Genomic DNA, 18,016 nt, shown 5'->3' with positions numbered 1-18,016 from the left:
GTCCAACCTGCCCTTTGTGGGGTTAGAATTCACTTTCTGTGGCCAGACATGGTTTCCTGACTTGAAGGAGAATGACTCAACAAGCTTCATGGACCTCATATGGCTCGCCCAAACTTTCTCATGAGTTAAATGTAAATGAATCAAAAGCATATGGGTTCCGTTTTCTTGAACATGCATGTGATTTTTATAGAAAATGAATTTAGCCCCAAGCATTTGTTCTCCTGAACTTTCCATCTGGACTCCAAATCTTAGCATGATGCTGGGAAGGGGTGGAGTCCAACCTGGAGTGTTTGGGCCAATGATGTGAATTTTATTAGAACATGTAACTTCTGTCCTGCCTCTTTGAAGGTTTATGTAAGGGGCCTTCTGAGATGAATCCATTGTTAACTTCTTTCCTCAGTATGACTCCCCCCACCCCAGGTAACTTGGAGGAAGCAAGGTATTCCAACACTTTCCTAGGAAAGGCTCATTCCTTTAACCCAGACCTTGAAGAATAAAGTCGCCTCCATCCCTAACATTTTAAAAAGAAGAAAATGAAAAGGACTGGGAGGACTAAGTACATTTGTTGTGCTATGGAACTGTTATAAGCATATAGCTGTGTTTTCTCTTTATTTTGATCCTCTTCAACTTTGTCAGTGAATACTTCATACTAATTAAATTCAAACCTTGATATCCCCATCCCTTTTCCATGCCTTACAGTGGAGGACAGAATCAGCCCTTCCCCGAGCCTGGCATCTTCTCTCATCCCCTTGATTAAGGACATTTTGCCCACCTGCTGCCAGGAAAGCACAGGCGGATTCAGACAGGGCAAGGCCCTCGACAAGTGGGAGGCTGAGAGCTCATTTGAGGAAGAACAGACCACTAATAAATTGCATGGTCATTACCCTTTATGCATACTTGTTCTAATAGGTGTCGCAGATTCCTGCCTCCTAATAAGGAAAGGAAGTAGAAACACACATAAATTCTCTCAAGGGAGTCAGACAGCCTGAAGCCACGTTCGACAGCTGCAAACGTTACCATGAGCACAAAAGCAAAACAGGGCTTAAAAAAGTGATACGTTGCCAGGGATTTTGGCAAGATTTCCTTGGATCCAGACTATGTTTTGCACTGTTTCAGTTGAAAGGAAGCGCAATTCTCCTGCCTGACACATGGGCTAGAATTGGAAGACTAAATAAACAATGGCATTAATTGATCTAAAAGAGCTTTATTAAATGCATCCCAACATTTTCCTTTATCTCATATGTTGGTTTGTTTGCTTGCTTGCATGCTTTTTACTAATTTTTTTTCTTTTTGTTTTTTGTTTCAGCAATCCACGTTTTGGTACAAGAATGAAGTTTTTGTTATTGTTTTGTTTGTATTTGTTTTGTTTTTGTTTCCTCCAATGCCACAGTGCTGTTAAGTTTAACTTGTTCACATTGAAGGTTTGCTCAGGTCATGATTTTTGCTCTCTCATCCTGCTTCCATCTTTCCTTTCTTTTTTTTTTTTTCTAGAATCTACTTTCTGGAAATTTCTTAGAGATGTGCTGCGTACATATATGGTGACTGCAAAGAAGGAACTCAGGTGGCAATTTCAGAGTTCATTAGTCTAACCCCCTGAGTGTTTATGGGCTCACTAAAAAAATCCATGAGAACATACAGGGAGGCGTTCAAAGGGGACCCACATGTCCAGGGTAGCCAGTATAAATTTGTTGTGTATTCTGATTTTGTACAAATTCATATTTTAGTTTTGATAACTAAGACGGAGTCTCTCCTATGAACTAGAGTTGGTTTTCCACAAAGAAAGCTTTACAAATATTTTGTTTCATTTAACTTTGCTCATACTAGTATTGAGAAGTTTCTTCAGAGAAGACTGTGAATCTGAGATTGCTTTTTTGTTGTCTTATTTTTCAAGTAATTTGTTTGATCAAGTTTTGCATAAATAAACGCTAGAATATTGTGTTGCTGGAGGATCACTTAATCTCAGAAGAAGTAGGACTCCACAGAATTCAGTATCTTCAGTAGACAACAGAAAGGGCTTTCCCCTGTTATTTGACTATTTTTTAATGCTTATACTGTACCAAAATGAAGTATTAAATAAATGTTTCTTTAATCCCCAAAGGGGGACCTAGTTCCATTTTTTAAAATAGAAAGTTAATCCAGGAAAACAGGAAATCAGACCTTAGCTCATTTTCTAGCAACAGGCACTACTTTTTAATTTCTGCAATTGTACCATAGACAAGAAAGCCAACATATTTTATAGTTTCACATTTATCCAAGGTAATATAAGTCATTTTGTTCCATGGTAAGAATAACAACAACAAAATCCCAAACCTAGTAATCTTCAAATTGTTCCAGGTAACTCAAGAATTCCATTACAGCACTTCAGATGCAAAAACCTTTGATTCTAAATACATAGCTTTAAGGAAACATTGACAATATTTATTAAAATTTGAAAGACATGCAGTCTTTGACCTGGCACTTACACACTGCAAGTAACTTTTCTTTAGAAATAAAATTCCACAGTACATTAGGATCTATTTTCCATCTATCTATCTACACACACACACACACACACACACACACACACACATGCGTGCACACACACACACACACACACACACGCACTTATTAGGGCATTATTTGCTAATCAAGGAGCTAGAAACTATCCAAATAGCCAATAGTAGGAAAAGGCTGAGAAATAGAGACACTTCCTTTTAGGATATCCCTGATGTATCTTTAAGTGAAATTCCCTATAAATAAATGATATGGTTTATTGAGAGACACCAGTCACCATCCACAACTCCAGATGAAACATTTTTTCTTTTGTCAAACATCCTTATTGTTCTTTATTTATGCTGATAAAATAGTGTACCCCTACATAAAGCAGTTACATGTTTAAAAAAAAAGTTCCATACCAGATGATGACCCTCTCAGAGACAGGAATTCAGATGTGGAAGTGCCATGGATGGGCAGCTCACCTGTATTTGTGGTGTTTTCTTTCTTAAGGTGGATAGTTATTACAAGGGTATTATTGTGACTGTTTATACTCTTCCATACATCTGAAATGTTTTATAATTTTTTAAAATTTATTTTTATTTTAAACAAATGGGATACATGTTGTTTCTGTTTGTACATGGAGTAACAGCATACCATTTGGTAATCATACATTTACATAGGGTAATGGTGTTTGATTCATTCTGTTATTTTTTCCTTCCTCCCACCCCTCCCTCCCCTCTTTTCCCTGTATACAGTCCCTCCTTCCTGGATTCTTGCCCTCCTCCCATCCCCCATTATGTGTCATCATCTGCTTATCAGCAAGATCATTTGTCCTTTGGTTTTTTGATATTGGCTTATCTCACAGCATGATATTCTCCTACTGCATCCATTTGCCTGCAAATGCCATAATTTTATTCCTCTTTATGGCTGATTAATATTCCATTATATATATATACCACAGTTTCTTTATCCATTCATCAATTGAAGGACATCTAGGTTGTTTCCACAATCTGGCCATTGTGAGTTGAGCAGCTATGAATATTGATGTGGCTGTATCTCTGTAGTATGCTGATTTTAAGTCCTTTGGGTATAGGCCAAGGAGTGGGATAGCTGGGTCAAATGGTGGTTCCATTCCAAGATTTCTAAGGAATCTCCACACTTCTTTCCAGAGGGGCTGCACTAATTTGCAGCCCCACCAGCAATGTATGAGTGTACCTTTTCCCCCACATCCTCACCAACACCTGTTTTTGCTTGTATTCTTGATAATCGCCATTCTAATTGGGGTGAGATGGAATCTTAGGGTAGTTTTGATTTGCATTTCTCTTATTACTAGAGATGTTGAACATTTTTTCATATATCTATTGATTGCTTATAGATCTTCTTCTGTGAAGTGTCTGTTCATATCCTTAGCCCATTTGTTGTTTGGGCTATTTGTATTCTTGGTGTAGAGTTTTTTGAGTTCTTTAAATATTCTGGAAATTAGTCCTCTATCTGAAGTATGAGTGGCAAAGATTTTCTCCCACTCTGTAGGTTCTCTTTTGTTTTATAATTTTTTAAACAGTGTTGAGCCTTAAAATGTTTGAATCCTCTCTTCTAGTGATGTTGAAATAGTGTTAACTATAGTCAACCTTCTATGCTATAGAACACAAGAATTTATTCTTCTAACTATAATTTTGTATGAAGTTGACTAATATCTCACTCACGACCCCCTCTCTCCTCCCCAATCCTCTAGTAACCACTGTTCTATTCTATATTTCTATGTGATCGATTTTTTTTAGATTCCATAAATGAGTGAGATCCTGTGGTGTATACACATATACAGTGGAATACTCTTCAGTCATAGAAGAGGAGGAAACCCTATCAAATGTGGCAATACGGATGCCCCTGGAGGATCCTGCACTAAGTGAAATAAGTCAGGCATAGAAAGACTATCTTGATTCTTGTCAAACATAGACCACGTTTCTATTGGCTCGTGTAACCATCATCACTGCTTAAAGTGATAGCTAGAGCATCATCACATCAGAAATTCTACTGACATACTGATTGTGTCCTGCCTTAGTTCCCAGAGACAAGTCAAGAGGCAGATAGTCCCCTGACTGCACCATAGTGACACAGAGTAAGCACTTGCCCCATGTTTTGGGAATCAGATACTTGAATGACTGGGGTGAAAGAATGCCAGAATTATCTGGTATAATGCTTCCTTTTGCAGGATTGCTTAAGGAAGCAGATTTAGAGTTTGAAAGATTTGTGGAAATGGCAGCTGAGGGGAGGCACACCTTCCACTCCAGTTCTAACCATCAGACTCCCCGTTCAGCATTTTTCCATTATATTGCACTCCACACCATAAATCACAGGGCCTCTCCCTAGCTTACTGGAATTCAAATCATCATTCTAAAATATCAGCTTGCCTAATTATACTTTCTCCTGTGGTAGGAAGCAAAATGCAACTGGGTATTGCTTCACTCTTGTAAATATTTAGAAAACTATGCTGGAGTGTTAAAATGTCTATTCATAGAGAAAGTTGCCTGTGAGCAATAAAGAACCAAAACCATTTGCTGCTAGAACAAACCATATGTCTGTAGAATGTGTTGCTACTCTTCCTAAAGAACTCACAATACAACTCAGGAAGTTACTTCCATTAGAGTTCATGGGTAGTCCCCTCCTTTTTCATGTCTGGCTTCTTTAAGCATAAGGTTTTAAGGTTTGATGTTGTTGCATTTATCAGAATTTTATCATTTGATGATGGGACAATATCCCATTGTGTACAGATATACCACATTTTGTTTTTCCATTTATCCATTGATGGACTTTTGGATGATTTCTACTCTTTGACGATTAAGACTTATGCTCACAGGAACAGTCACTTATGAGTTTTTGTATGAACATGTGTAGGCTCAATGTTGCTAAATATGTTATTCTGTTCAGTCTTCACTTACGTGTGATTATTTAACTCTAATTACCATGGATGTGTTGTATCTTAAAGCTTTTATTTCTAACAGAAAAATGGAGAGGGAAAAATGATACTGATGTACACTGAAGTCATCACCAGGAGCAGGTCCAAAAGAATAGCTCAGGCAGATGTACTGGCCTCATGGGGGTCCATGAGAGAAGGGAGAAGAGCAGCTGGAGAAGTTGACACATGAATAAGTCCTTATCACAAGGGCTCATTATTAACAGTCAGGAATTAACTGAGATAGAGGACAAATATTAAGCATAAAAAAAGGCAAGAATAATTCTAGGAGAGATATATGAAAGGACATAGGAGTATTCCTTTTGTCTTTAAAAAACTTATATGTAATGCATTTTTTACATTCAAAATGGAATCCAATAATTCATCATGTCTTCATTCCACAATTCTAGTCATCCTCTTCTGCACCAAACCAGCATCCCACCTTATTTTGCCTCAACCTTGAGAGAGAGACCATGGAGTCATTCAGCTACCTAATTCCTGCATTTCATAGAAGATCTGGTTGAGGCTTTGCCTCATCTATGATCTTGCTTCTTTTACCTTCATACTGTGAAGATTTTTGTCTTCATTATTGCATACATCACATTATATTGTGATCCATTTGTTTCTTCTATTAGATTACAATCTGCCTGAGAACCAAGAAGGGCTAGTTCTTATGCAAATTTTAGAAGCCTAGCAAAGTACCTGGCATACGGTTAGCAGTAAAGATAGTTTGACAAATCCTTTCTCTATGAATATATGTTACATGGTATAGAGCATACCAGGCTTTTCCATGAGCAGACATATTTCTTTTTTTTTTTTTTTGTGGTGCTGGGGATTGAACCCAGGGTCTTGTGTTTGTGAGGCAAGTTCTCTACCAACTGAGCTATCTCCCCAGCCACAGACATATTTATTTCTAAATTAAATTCCCCCAGAAGAAGTCAACTGATATCAGAAACTAGAGACACATGCAAAAAGATGTGCAAACATCTCATATGACGCTCATTTTTTAAAAAATAAGGAATTAAAAATAGTGCTGATATACTAAATCAAGACATCAGATTGCCTTAAGAAGTAATGGTTTATATTTTTAAACCACTATTTCTTTAATGAAAAAATAGAGCAAATCAATAACAATATGAATAAAAGATTAGTGTTGTAAAAATATGATGCATACATATGTGGGTTTTTAAAAAATTTGTTATTTTATTTTATTTTAAATTTATTTTTATCATACACAAATGGGATACATACTGTTTCTCTGTTTGTACACGAAGTAAAGTCACCAAGATTTCTAACTCCCAAAAAATGATCAAATGGATAATAAAGAGTATAAGGACTATCTTTCTTTTTCTTTCTATATTTTTAAAAATTTATTTTAATTGTACACAAATGGGATACATACTGTTTCTGTGTTTGTACATAAAGTAAAGGCATACCATTTGCATAGTCATACATTTACATAGTATAATAGTTTTTGACTCATTCTGTTATTTTTTTCCTTCCCTCCCACCCCTCCCACTCCTCTTTTTCCTCTATAGAGTCTCTCCTTCCTGGATTCTTACCTCACTCCCACCCCCCACTATGTGTCATCATCCATTTATCAGTGAGATCATTTGTCCTTTGGTTTTTTGAGATTGGCTTATCTCACTTAGCATGATATTCTCCTACTGCATCCATTTGCCTGCAAATGCCATAATTTTATGTCTCTTTATGACTGATTAATATTCCATTGTATGTATATATATACATATATATATACATATACCATAGTTTATATATATATATATATACATATACCATATATATATATATATATATACCATAGTTTCTTTATCCATTCATCAATTGAAGGACATCTAGGTTGGTTCCACAATGTGGCTATTGTGAATTGAGCAGCTATGAACCTTGATGTGGCTGTATCTCTGTAGTATGCTGATTTTAAGTCCTTTGGGTATAGGCCAAGGAGTGGGATAACTGGGTCAAATGGTGGTTCCATTCCAAGATATCTAAGGAATCTCCACACTGCTTTCCAGAGGGGCTGCACTAATTTGCAGCCCCACCAGCAATGTATGAGTGTACCTTTTCCCCCACATCCTCACCAACTCCTGTTGTTGCTTGTATTCTTGATAATCACCATTCTAATTGGGGTGAGATGGAATCTTAGTGTAGTTTTGATTTGCATTTCTCTTATTACTAGAGATGTTGAACATTTTTTCATATATCTGTTAATTGCTTATAGATCTTCTTCTGTGAAGTGTTTGTTCATTTCCTTAGCCCATTTGTTGATTGGGTTATTTGTATTCTTGGTGTAGAGTTCTTTATATATTCTGGAAATTAGTGCTCTATCTGAAGTACGAGTGGCAAAGATTTTCTCCCACTCTGTAGGCTCTCTCTTCACATTGCTGATAGTTTCCTTTGCTGAGAGAAAGCTTTCTAGTTTGAATCTATCCCAGTTACTGATTCTTGCTTTTATTTCTTGTGCTATGGGAGTCCTGTTAAGGATGTCTGATCCTGAGCTGACATGTGGAAGATTTGGACCTACTTTTTCTTCTATAAGATGAAGGGTCTCTGGTCTGATTCCAAGGTCTAGCATTTTGAGTTGAGTTTTGTGCAGGTTGAGAGATAGGGGTTTAGTTTCATTCTGCTGCATATTGATTTCCAGTTTTCTCAGCACCATTTGTTGAAGAGGCTATCTTTTTTCCACTGCATATTTTTGGCACCTTTGTCTAGTATGAGAAAATTGTATTTATTTGGGTTTGTGTCCATGTCCTCTGTTCTGTACCATTGATCTACCTGTCTATTTTGGTACCAATACCATGCTGTTTTTGTTACTATTGCTTTATAGTATAGTAGAAGTTCTTGTATTGCAATACCCCCTGCTTCGCTCTTCCTACTAAGGATTGCTTTAGCTACTCTGGGATTCTTATTCTTCCAGATGGATTTCATGATTGCTTGCTCTATTACTGTAAGGTACGTCATTGGGATTTTAATTGGAATTGCATTGAATCTGTATAGCACTTTTGGTAGTATGGCCATTTTGACAATATTAGTTCTGCCTATCCGAGAACATGGGAGATCATTCCACCTTCTAAGGTTTTCTCTAATTTCTTTCTTTAGTGTTCTGTAGTTCTCATTGTAGAGGTCTTTCACCTCTTTTGTTAGATTGATTCCTAAGTATTTTATTTTTCTCGAAGCTATTGTGAATGGGGTAGTTTTATAACTTCTCTTTCCAAAGATTCATTACTTATGTATAAAATGCATTAGATTTATAAGCATTGATTTTATATCCTGCTATTTTATTGAATTCACTTATGAGTAATAAACGTTTTCTGGTGGAATTTCCTGGTACTCTAAATATATAATCATGTCATCAGCAAATAGGGATAGTTTGAGTTCTTCTTTTCCTATTCATATCCCTTTAATTTCCTTGGACTGTCTAATTGCTCTGGCTAGAGTCTCGAGGACAATGTTGAATAGAAGTGGTGAAAGAGGGCATCCCTGCCTTGTTCCAGTTTTTAGGGGGAATGCTTTCAGTTTTTCTCCATTGAGAATGATATTTGCCAAGGGCTTAGCATAGATGGCCTTTACAATGTTAAGGAATGTTCCCACTATCCCTAATTTTTCTAGTGTTTTGAGCATGAAGGGATGCTGTATTTTATCAAGTGCTTTTTCTGCATCTATCAAAAAAATCATGTGATTCATGACTTTAAGTCTGTTGATATGGTGAATTACATTTATTGATTTCTGGATGTTGAAGCAACCTTACCTCCCTGGAATAAAACCCACTTGATCTTGGTGCACAATCTTTTTAATATATTTTTGTATGTGATTTGCTAAAATTTTGTTGAGAATTTTTGCATCGATGTTCATTAAGGATATTGGTCTGAAATTTTCTTTCCTCCATGTGTCTCTGTCTGGTTTAGGTATCAGGTTAATATTGGCTTCATAGAATGAGTTTGGGAGAGTTCGTCCTTTTCTATTTCATGGAATACTTTGAGAAGTATTGGAATGAGCTCTTCTTTAAAGGTTTTGTAGAACTTGACTGAGAACCCATCTGATCCTGGACTTTTCTTTGTTGGTAGGCTTTTGATGATTTCTTCTATTTCATTACTTGAAATTGGTCTTTTTAAATGGTGTATGTCCTCCTGATACAGTTTAGGTAATTCATGTTTCTAGAAACCTATTGATATCTTCGAGAGTTTCTATTTTGTTGGAGTATAGATTTTCAAAATAGCTTCTAATTATGTTTTGTATTTCAGTCGTGTCTGTTGTGATATTTCCTTGTTCATTCCAAATATTAGTAATTTGAGTTTTCTCTCTCCTTCTCTTTGTTAATGTGGCTAAGGATTTAGCAATTTTGTTTATTTTTTCAGAGAACCAACTATTTATTTTGTCAGTTTTTTCAATTGTTTCTTCTGTTTCAATTTCATTGATTTCAGCTCTGATTTTAACTATTTCCTGTCTTCTACTACTTTTGGTGTTGCTCTATTCTTCTTTTTCTAGGGCTTTGTAGTGTTGGGTTGTATATTTGTTGATTTTTTCTTCTTCTATTGAATGCACTCCATGAAATAAATTTTCCTCTAAGCACTACTTTCATTGTGTCCCAGAGATCTTCATTCTCGTTTACCTCTAAGAATTTTTTTATTTCCCCCCGTTGTCTTCTGTTATCCATTCATCATACAATAGCATATCATTTAATCTCCAGGTGTTGGAGTAGTTTCTGTTTTTTATTCTTTCATTTATTTCTAATTTCAATCCAGTATGAGTTGATAGAATACAAGGTAGTATCTCTATCTTCTTGTAATTGCTAACATTTGCTTTGTGGCATAAAATATGGTGTATTTTAGAGAAGGATCCATGCGCTGCAGAGAAGAAAGTGTATTCGCTCTTTGTTGGATGGTATATTCTATAAATGTCCATTAAGTCTAAGTTATTGATTGTGTTATTGAGATCTATGTTTTCTTTGTTCATTTTTTGTTTGGAAGATCTGTCCAGTGGTGATAGAGATGTGTTAAAATCACCTAGTATTACTGTGTCATGGTCTATTTGGTTTCTGAAATTGAGAAGGATTTGTTTGATGTACATGGATGAGTCACTGTTTGGGGCATAGATATTTATGATTGTTATGTCTTGCTGATTTATGTTTCCCTTAAGCAGTATGAAATGTCTTTATTTATTCCTTCTGACTAACTTTGGGTTGAACTGTATATTATCTGATATGAGGATGGATACTTTGGCTTTTTTGCTGTGTCCATTTGCATGGTATGTTTTTTCCCCTTTCACCTTTAGTCTGTGGGTATCCCTTTCTATGAGGTGAGTCTCTTGCAGGCAGCATATTGTTGGATCTTTCTTTTCAATCTAAATTACCAGTCTGTGTCTTTTGATTGATGAGTTCAGGCCATTAACATTCAGGGTTATTATTGAGATATGATTGTATTCCTAGTCATTTGGCTCATTTTTGGTTTTTCACAAGACTTGGTTTCTCCTTTATTTGACTATTCCTTTAGGATAGTTCTTCCCTTTGCTGATTTGCACCGTTTTTCATCTCTTCCTCATGGAACATTTTGCTGAGTATGTTCTGTAATGTCGGCTTTCTTTTTGTAAATACTTTTGGCTTTTGTTTATCATGGAAGGATTTTATTTCATCATAAAATCTGAAGGTAAATTTGCTGGGTATAAGATTCTTGGTTGGCATCCATTTTCTTTCAGAGCTTAAAAAATGTTGTTCCAGGCCCTTCTAGCTTTTAGGGTCTGGGTTGAAAAATCTGCTGATATCCGTATTGGTTTCCCCTGAATGTAATTTGGTTCTTTTCTCTAGCAGCCTTTAAAATTCTGTCTTTATTTTGTATGTTAGATATTTTCATTATAATGTGCATTGGTGTGGGTCTGTTGTAATTTTGTGTATTTGGAGTCCTATAAGCCTCTTGTACTTGATTTTCCATTTCATTCTTCAGATTTGGGAAATTTTCTGATACTATTTCATTGAATAGATTGTTCATTCCTTTGGTTTGTTTCTCTAAGCCTTCCTCAATCCCAATAATTCTTAAATTTGGCCTTTTCATGATATCCCATAGTTCTTGGAGATTCTGTTCATGATTTCTTATCATCTTCTCTGTTTGGTCAACTTTGTTTTCAAGATTAAATATCTGAGGTTTTGTCTTCCAGGTGTTCTATTCTATTGGTTATGCTTTCTATGGAGTTTTTAATTTGGTTTATTGTTTCCTTAATTTCAAGGATTTCTGTTTGTTTTCTTTTCAATATCTCTAACTCTTTATTGAAATGATCTTTTGCTTCCTGTATTTGCTCTTTTAACTGTCGATTGTTGCAATCATTCAATGCCTGTATTTGGTCTTTCATCTCATCGTTTGCTTCTCTGATCATTTTAATTATGTACATTCTGAACTCCATTTCTGTCATTTCCTCTGCCATGCATCCTTGGATTTTACTGATGTAGCATCTAGGTTTGTTTGGGACATTTTCTTCCCTTGTTTTCTCATATTGCTCAGGTATCTACTCCTCTAGTAGTGAAACTCTGAGATATTGCAGATTTCCCCTATTGACTTACAGTGTCCCTGTAGATTTCCAATAACTCACCTCCTAGCCTTCAGTAGCCTAAAATCTTGGAGGAACTTGATAATGCAGTGATCCACAAAGAAGGTGCCCCTCTAGGGGTGGTGGACTTCAGGTGGGGTATATTCCCTGCTGGTGGGCAGAGGCACCTCCACTTGTTGATCAATGGTTACCCAAAGGGGAACTATACTGCGGGCTGAGGCAAGGTTTGTTTGGGCCTGTGTCTCTGGTTCTGTCGCCCTTGTGGGAAAGCCTCGCCCAGCAGGGAAGACTCATCCAGTGGGGATGTCTCGCTGGTCAGCTCCCCTCATAAAAGTTCCCCTCCATCCAGAACTACTGCCTGGACTGGGCAGCCCTCCTTTGCAACTTTCCCAGGGGCCAGGACCTACCTCCCGGGCCAGGAAGCCTCACCCTGCACCGAAGCTTCTTGTTGGGTGGCCCCTCCTCAGAGAAGCTTCCCACAGTCCTGGGACCTTTGCTTTACCCCAAGAGTCTCTCTGTGGTCCCTCCTCCACCTGCGGTCCTGGGACTGTCGCTCTAAGTCCGAGCGAATCGCTGGGCGGCTCCTCCTCTACAATGCTCTGGGTTGTCCAAGTTCACTGCTCCAGGGGGGTTGGGGGAGTGGGGGTGTCTCATCTCCTTGGGCAACTCTGCTTCACAAAGTTCCATGTGTTCCAGGACTACCGCTCCATCCGGGGTGCCTCCCCAATGGGAGAGATTCACCCAGCAGCTTTGAGTTGGTTCAGAGTCTCTCAAAACCTCATCTTCTTGAATCCTGAGTCCTGGAGCGACATGAAATGCCGTCACCTTCCAGTCTGCCATTTCTGCGTAAATCTCCATGGGACCTCCAAATCTGATACCGCCGTTTTCGGGTGATGAGTTCTGCTCCCTCTAATGTTGAAGTTTGAACCTCTTTTTTATTTTTTAAACATTAGCTTTATTGAGATATAATCAACATGTACTACTTAAAAAATACCTGACTCGGTGTTTAATATATAATATATTCAAGTTGGGCAGTCATCACCAGTGTCTCATTGTAAAATATTTTTTCACCTCTCAAAGAAAACACATACCCTTTCACAGTCTTTCCACAGGACCTCCTTCTCCACTTCCCAGCAACAGTAATCTACTTTTTATCTTCATGTGTTTGAATATGTTGGACAATTCACATAAAGGTGATCATATGATGTGTGCTTTCATGTCTGGCTTCTTTTTACTTTATTTCGTTGGTGTATTATAAATTATACATGATTTTGAGATGCGATGCCATCTTTGTACATGCACATAAAATAATTTGATCACTCTCATTCCCTAATACCTTCTCTTTCCCTCCTCCCTCTCCTGATCTATTTGCTCCACCTAGTAATCTTCCTCTTATTTTTATTATTGTTATTTTAATTACCACATCATAATTATATACACACACATATATCTACAGTGGAATTCATTGTAGCACATTGAACATAGCCATAACATAATTTGGTAGACTTTGTTCCCCAGCACTTCCCCATTCCTTCTCCTCCTTCCTCCCTCTCAATTCCCTTCCTTTACTCTATGGTTGGTCTTTCTTCTATTTTTGAGAGCCCCTCCTTTTTCTTTTTTTCTTTTTTGGTGGGTGGTTGTGTACTGGGGATTGAACTCAGGGGCACTGAACCACCAAACCACATCCCCAGCTCTATTTTGTATCTTATTTAGAGACAGGATCTCACTGAGTTGCTTAGTGTCTCACAGTTGCTGACTTTGAATTCCTGATTCTCCTGCCTCAACCTCCTGAGCCCCTGAGATTACAGGCATGCACCACCGTGCCCAGATCCGTCCTTTTTCATGTCTGGCTTTGTTAAGCACATGTTTTTAAGGTTTGATGGTACAGCATTTATCAGAATTTTATTCCTTTTGATGATGAAACAATATTCCATTGTGTACTGATATGCCACATTTTGTTTTTCCAATTACCATTTGATAAACTTTTGGATCGTTTTTAGCTTTTGACTACTAAGAATTATGCTACCATCTTCTGAGCACATTGGCTTATGCCTATAACCCCAGCAGTTCAGGAGGCTGAGGCAGGAGGATCTCAAGTTCAAAGTCAACTTCAGCAAATTAGTGAGACACTAAGCAACTCAGAGAGACTTTAAATAAAGTCTTTAAATAATTTTAATGTCTTTAAATAAAGTATAAAAAAGGGCTGGGGATATGGCTCAGTGGTGAGAATCTCTGAGTTTAATGTTTTCAGTTCCCTCAGGTGTAAAACAAGAAGTGTGATTATTGAGTCATATTAATTCTATATTTAACATTTCAAGAAGCTTCCAAAATCTTTTCAAAGTGGCTGCACCATTTCACAACCAAGCAATAATGTATGAAACCTCAATTTCTCCATATTCTCACCAACATTTTTTTCTTTTCCCCCTTCCTCAAAAATTTTAGCCATCTTCATAGTTGTGAAGTAGTATCCTGTCATGGTTCTGATATGCATTTCCATAGTGATTAATGAAGTTAAGCATCTTTTTGTGTGCTTGTAAGTCATTTGCATATTTCTTCCTTTCTTTCTTTTTTGTACCAGGGATTGAACCCAGGGACTCTTAACCACTGAGACACATCCCAAACCCTTTTAAAATTTTTTTTTATCTTGAGACAGGATCTCACTAAGTTGCTTAGGGCCTTACTAAATTGCTGAGGCTGGCTTTGAACCTGTGATCCTCCTACTTCAGCCTACATAGTCACTGGGATTATAGTCAAGTACCATAGCACCTGACTGTATAATTCTTCAGAGAAGAAATGTCTAAATGAAATCTTCTGTTTATTTTTAAATCAGCTTATTTGTCTTTTTATTGTTGGATTGTAACTGTTCTTTATATATAAAAATATATTCAAGTTCCTTAGCAGATATAAAATGCAAAATATTTCCCATGGTGTGGCTTGTTTTTTCATTTTCTTCAATGCTACTGTTCGAATCCTAGATGTTTTTAATTTTCATTGACTCAATTTATCAGTTTTTCAGTGTCATACTAAGAAACCATTCCCTAATATAAAGTCCTAAAGATTTTCCCCTATGATTTTTTTCTAAATGGTTTGTAATTTTATCTTTTACATTTAGTTCTTTGATTCATTTGAATAATTTTTATATGGTATGAGGAAAGTATCCATCTTCATATTTTTGATTATAAATATTCATTTTTCTCAGCATCATTCGATGAAAAGACTATTATTTTTCTATTAAATTGTCTTGAAGTCTTGAAGAAAATCAACTAGCCACAAAGGTAAGAGTTGTTTTGTTTTTTGGTTTTTGGTTTTTTTTTGGTGGGGGTGGGGCATTTAAATTTTAATTTTATTTCCTTGATCTATGTCTATTCTTAGGTCAGTATCTTTATTGTTATAGCTTTAAACTAAGTATTAAAATAAGAAATTCTGAATCTTCTATGTTCTTTTTATCATGCTTTGGATGTTGTGGGTCCCTTGCATTTCTTAATAATAACGAAGGTAACTGACCTTTGTCCTCAATTCCTGAGAGGTGACCTCTGAACTCTTGGAACATCTCAGGTTATAGGAGTGTTTTTGTTAATCATGGTGGGCCCTTGGACCATACCTGATAATTTATTCTAACAAAGTAACTACGGTAAGCCCTTAGATAGTTTATTTTAGGGGGATGTTTTAGTCAGCTTTTTGTCACTGTAATCAAAATACCTTACAACAAGTACTTAGAAGAAGAAAGATTTATTGTGTCTCACAGTTTCAGAGGATTCAATTCATGGTTGTTGGCTCCAAGAAAGAAACATCATGGTGACAGAGCATGGTGGAAGGACACTGTTCAATTCATAGTAGCCAGAAAGTGGAGGAGGGTGGGGTTGAAAAGAAGGGGCCCAGGATACAGTCAGTCCCCAAGGCCAGGCAAATAACTTAATTCCCCCATCCATGCCTCACCTACCTATAGTTTTCACCATCTCCCAGTCAGGCTATTTAAATTATTAATCCATCAAATGGGTTAATCCGCTGAAGAGGTCAGAGCCCTCGTGATCCAATCATTGATTAATGTTTCACCTTTGAAACATGGTAAATTGGTAAACATGCTTTCAACACATGAGCCATTGGGAGACATTCCAGATCCAAATCAGAATGGGGGATGACTCAGAATCTCAGAATGGAGGCCAGAAAGACCAACCCTGTGATTTAAGAGTTGGGGTTTTGAGCCATGCACTATTGTCCTGACCTTTGGGGTCTATATTTGAGTTCAGTAATGTAGACAATGTTCCAATTAATCATACCTATGTAAAGAAGTCTCAACAAAAGTTGTGGACACTGAAACTGGTGAGCTTCCTAGGTTAGCAAAACTTTTTGAGTAGTATTGGCATATTTTGATGCCTTTAGTGTTCTGCATTCTTAAGGAAGATAGAAGATATACATTGGGAATCCTCCCAGACTTTGGTATATGTATTTCCTACTTTGGCCAATTCTATTTTGTATATAATGGAAATAACTCTATATTTACTATATTAAAACACTTTTCAAAATTATAGCACTTTTCTGTGAGTCACTCTAAGAAGTTATAAAACTCATAAAGCAGTTGTGGGAACCCCCTCAGATTTGTGATCAGGTGGTCAGAAGTAAAGGTGGCCTTGGGGGAACCCCTGTTCTTGCAAGTCATGTCTGAAGTTATTTCAGTTTCATAAAGTACTGTATCTTTAACCTTTAGTTTGGCTTATTCCAGGTGATTTCCTTATAAATTTTAGAATAAATTTGTCAATTTCTGCAAAATACAAAGTTGGGGTTTTGTTAAATCTGTAGGTGAATTTGGGAAACATTGACATTTTTAAAGTATTAATTCTTCTAATCTATGAATAGGTGATGCCTTTAAATTTATTTAAAGTTCTATTTATTTCAATGATGTTTTGTAATTTATAAAATTGCAACAGTACAAGATTTTCTCCTCAGCTAATTTTTTCCAAGGCTTTTGTTTGTTTTGTTTTGTTTTGTTTTGCTTTTGGATGTGAATGTAAATGGAATTGTTTGAATAATTTCATTTTTGGATTGTAATATCTAGAGATACAAATGATTATGCAGATTGATCCTGTATCTTGCAATCTTGCAGAATTCATTTCTTAGATCTATTTGTATTTAGTGAACTCTGCAATTGTTTATGTATAACATTTTGTCAATTCAAAAGAGATAATTTCTTTCTTTTTTTTTTTTTTTGCAGACTGCATTTTGATTCATTGTACACAAAGGGGGTACATCATTTCCTTTCTATGGTTGTACACGATGTAGACTCATCCCATTCATGTAGTCATACATGTACACAGGGTAATGATGTCTGTCTCATTCCACCATTATTCATACCCCCTACAGGCAGACAAATGGTGCTGGGATAGCTTATTTCTTCCATTTCAATTCAGATACACTTTTCTTTTTATTGCTCAACAACGTCATACAGAATTTCCAATACAATATTGAATATCAGTGTTAAAAGTGGACATACTTGTCTTAGTCTTGATCTTAGGGGAAATTCATTAAGTATAATGATAGCACTGGGTGTTTTGTAGATGACATTAATCTTGTTGAGGACGTTCTTTCAATCCATAATTTGTTTTTTTTTTTTCATTAGAGAATACTTTATTAGTTTCTGCAATCAAGTCATATAGATAAGAGCCTACATATTTAATACAGTTAAATAAATGTAATCCTACATATTTAAACAATTACCCCTGTGCAAATGGGAAAAAAAAAATAAGTTTAACGTTTCTAGATCAATTTGACTATAAATTTCTGTACAACGCCAACTCAGCACAATAAACTGGGATACTTTTTCAAGTTGACAGCACAGCTAAAGTTTCCAAAAATTCAAATTTTATATATATATATATATATATATGCACATATATATTTATATAAAAAGATCAATAATAGCAGTATGTCTTGCATCAATAGCAACAGTTTTTCCAGGTTCTGCAGTCATCTGAACAAAATTATAGAGACATCTAGCACACTCCATTAAAAAAGGGGAGGGGGAATAACAAAAACAAAACAAAA

At 36.4% G+C, this 18,016-nt stretch overlaps 1 long non-coding RNA gene across 2 annotated transcripts in view; it reads left to right on the top strand.

Annotated features, from left to right (window-relative positions):
- The window catches only part of LOC124964603 (uncharacterized), a 95,114-nt gene that overhangs the window by 69,226 nt on the left and 7,872 nt on the right, over positions 1-18,016 (top strand). The window contains exon 5 of one of the 2 annotated variants that reach the window (XR_007105003.1): positions 15,177-15,252. The exons of the other annotated variant lie outside the window; for it this stretch is intronic. This is a non-coding gene — a long non-coding RNA (uncharacterized LOC124964603). The remainder of the gene's footprint in view (positions 1-15,176; positions 15,253-18,016) is intronic. 2 annotated transcript variants of the gene reach the window in all.

Source organism: Sciurus carolinensis, chromosome 14, assembly GCF_902686445.1.
Source record: "Sciurus carolinensis chromosome 14, mSciCar1.2, whole genome shotgun sequence".
Classification (NCBI taxonomy): domain Eukaryota; kingdom Metazoa; phylum Chordata; class Mammalia; order Rodentia; family Sciuridae; genus Sciurus; species Sciurus carolinensis.
Note: the sequence above shows the minus strand (reverse complement) of the source record. Positions and strands in the feature narration are given on the sequence as shown.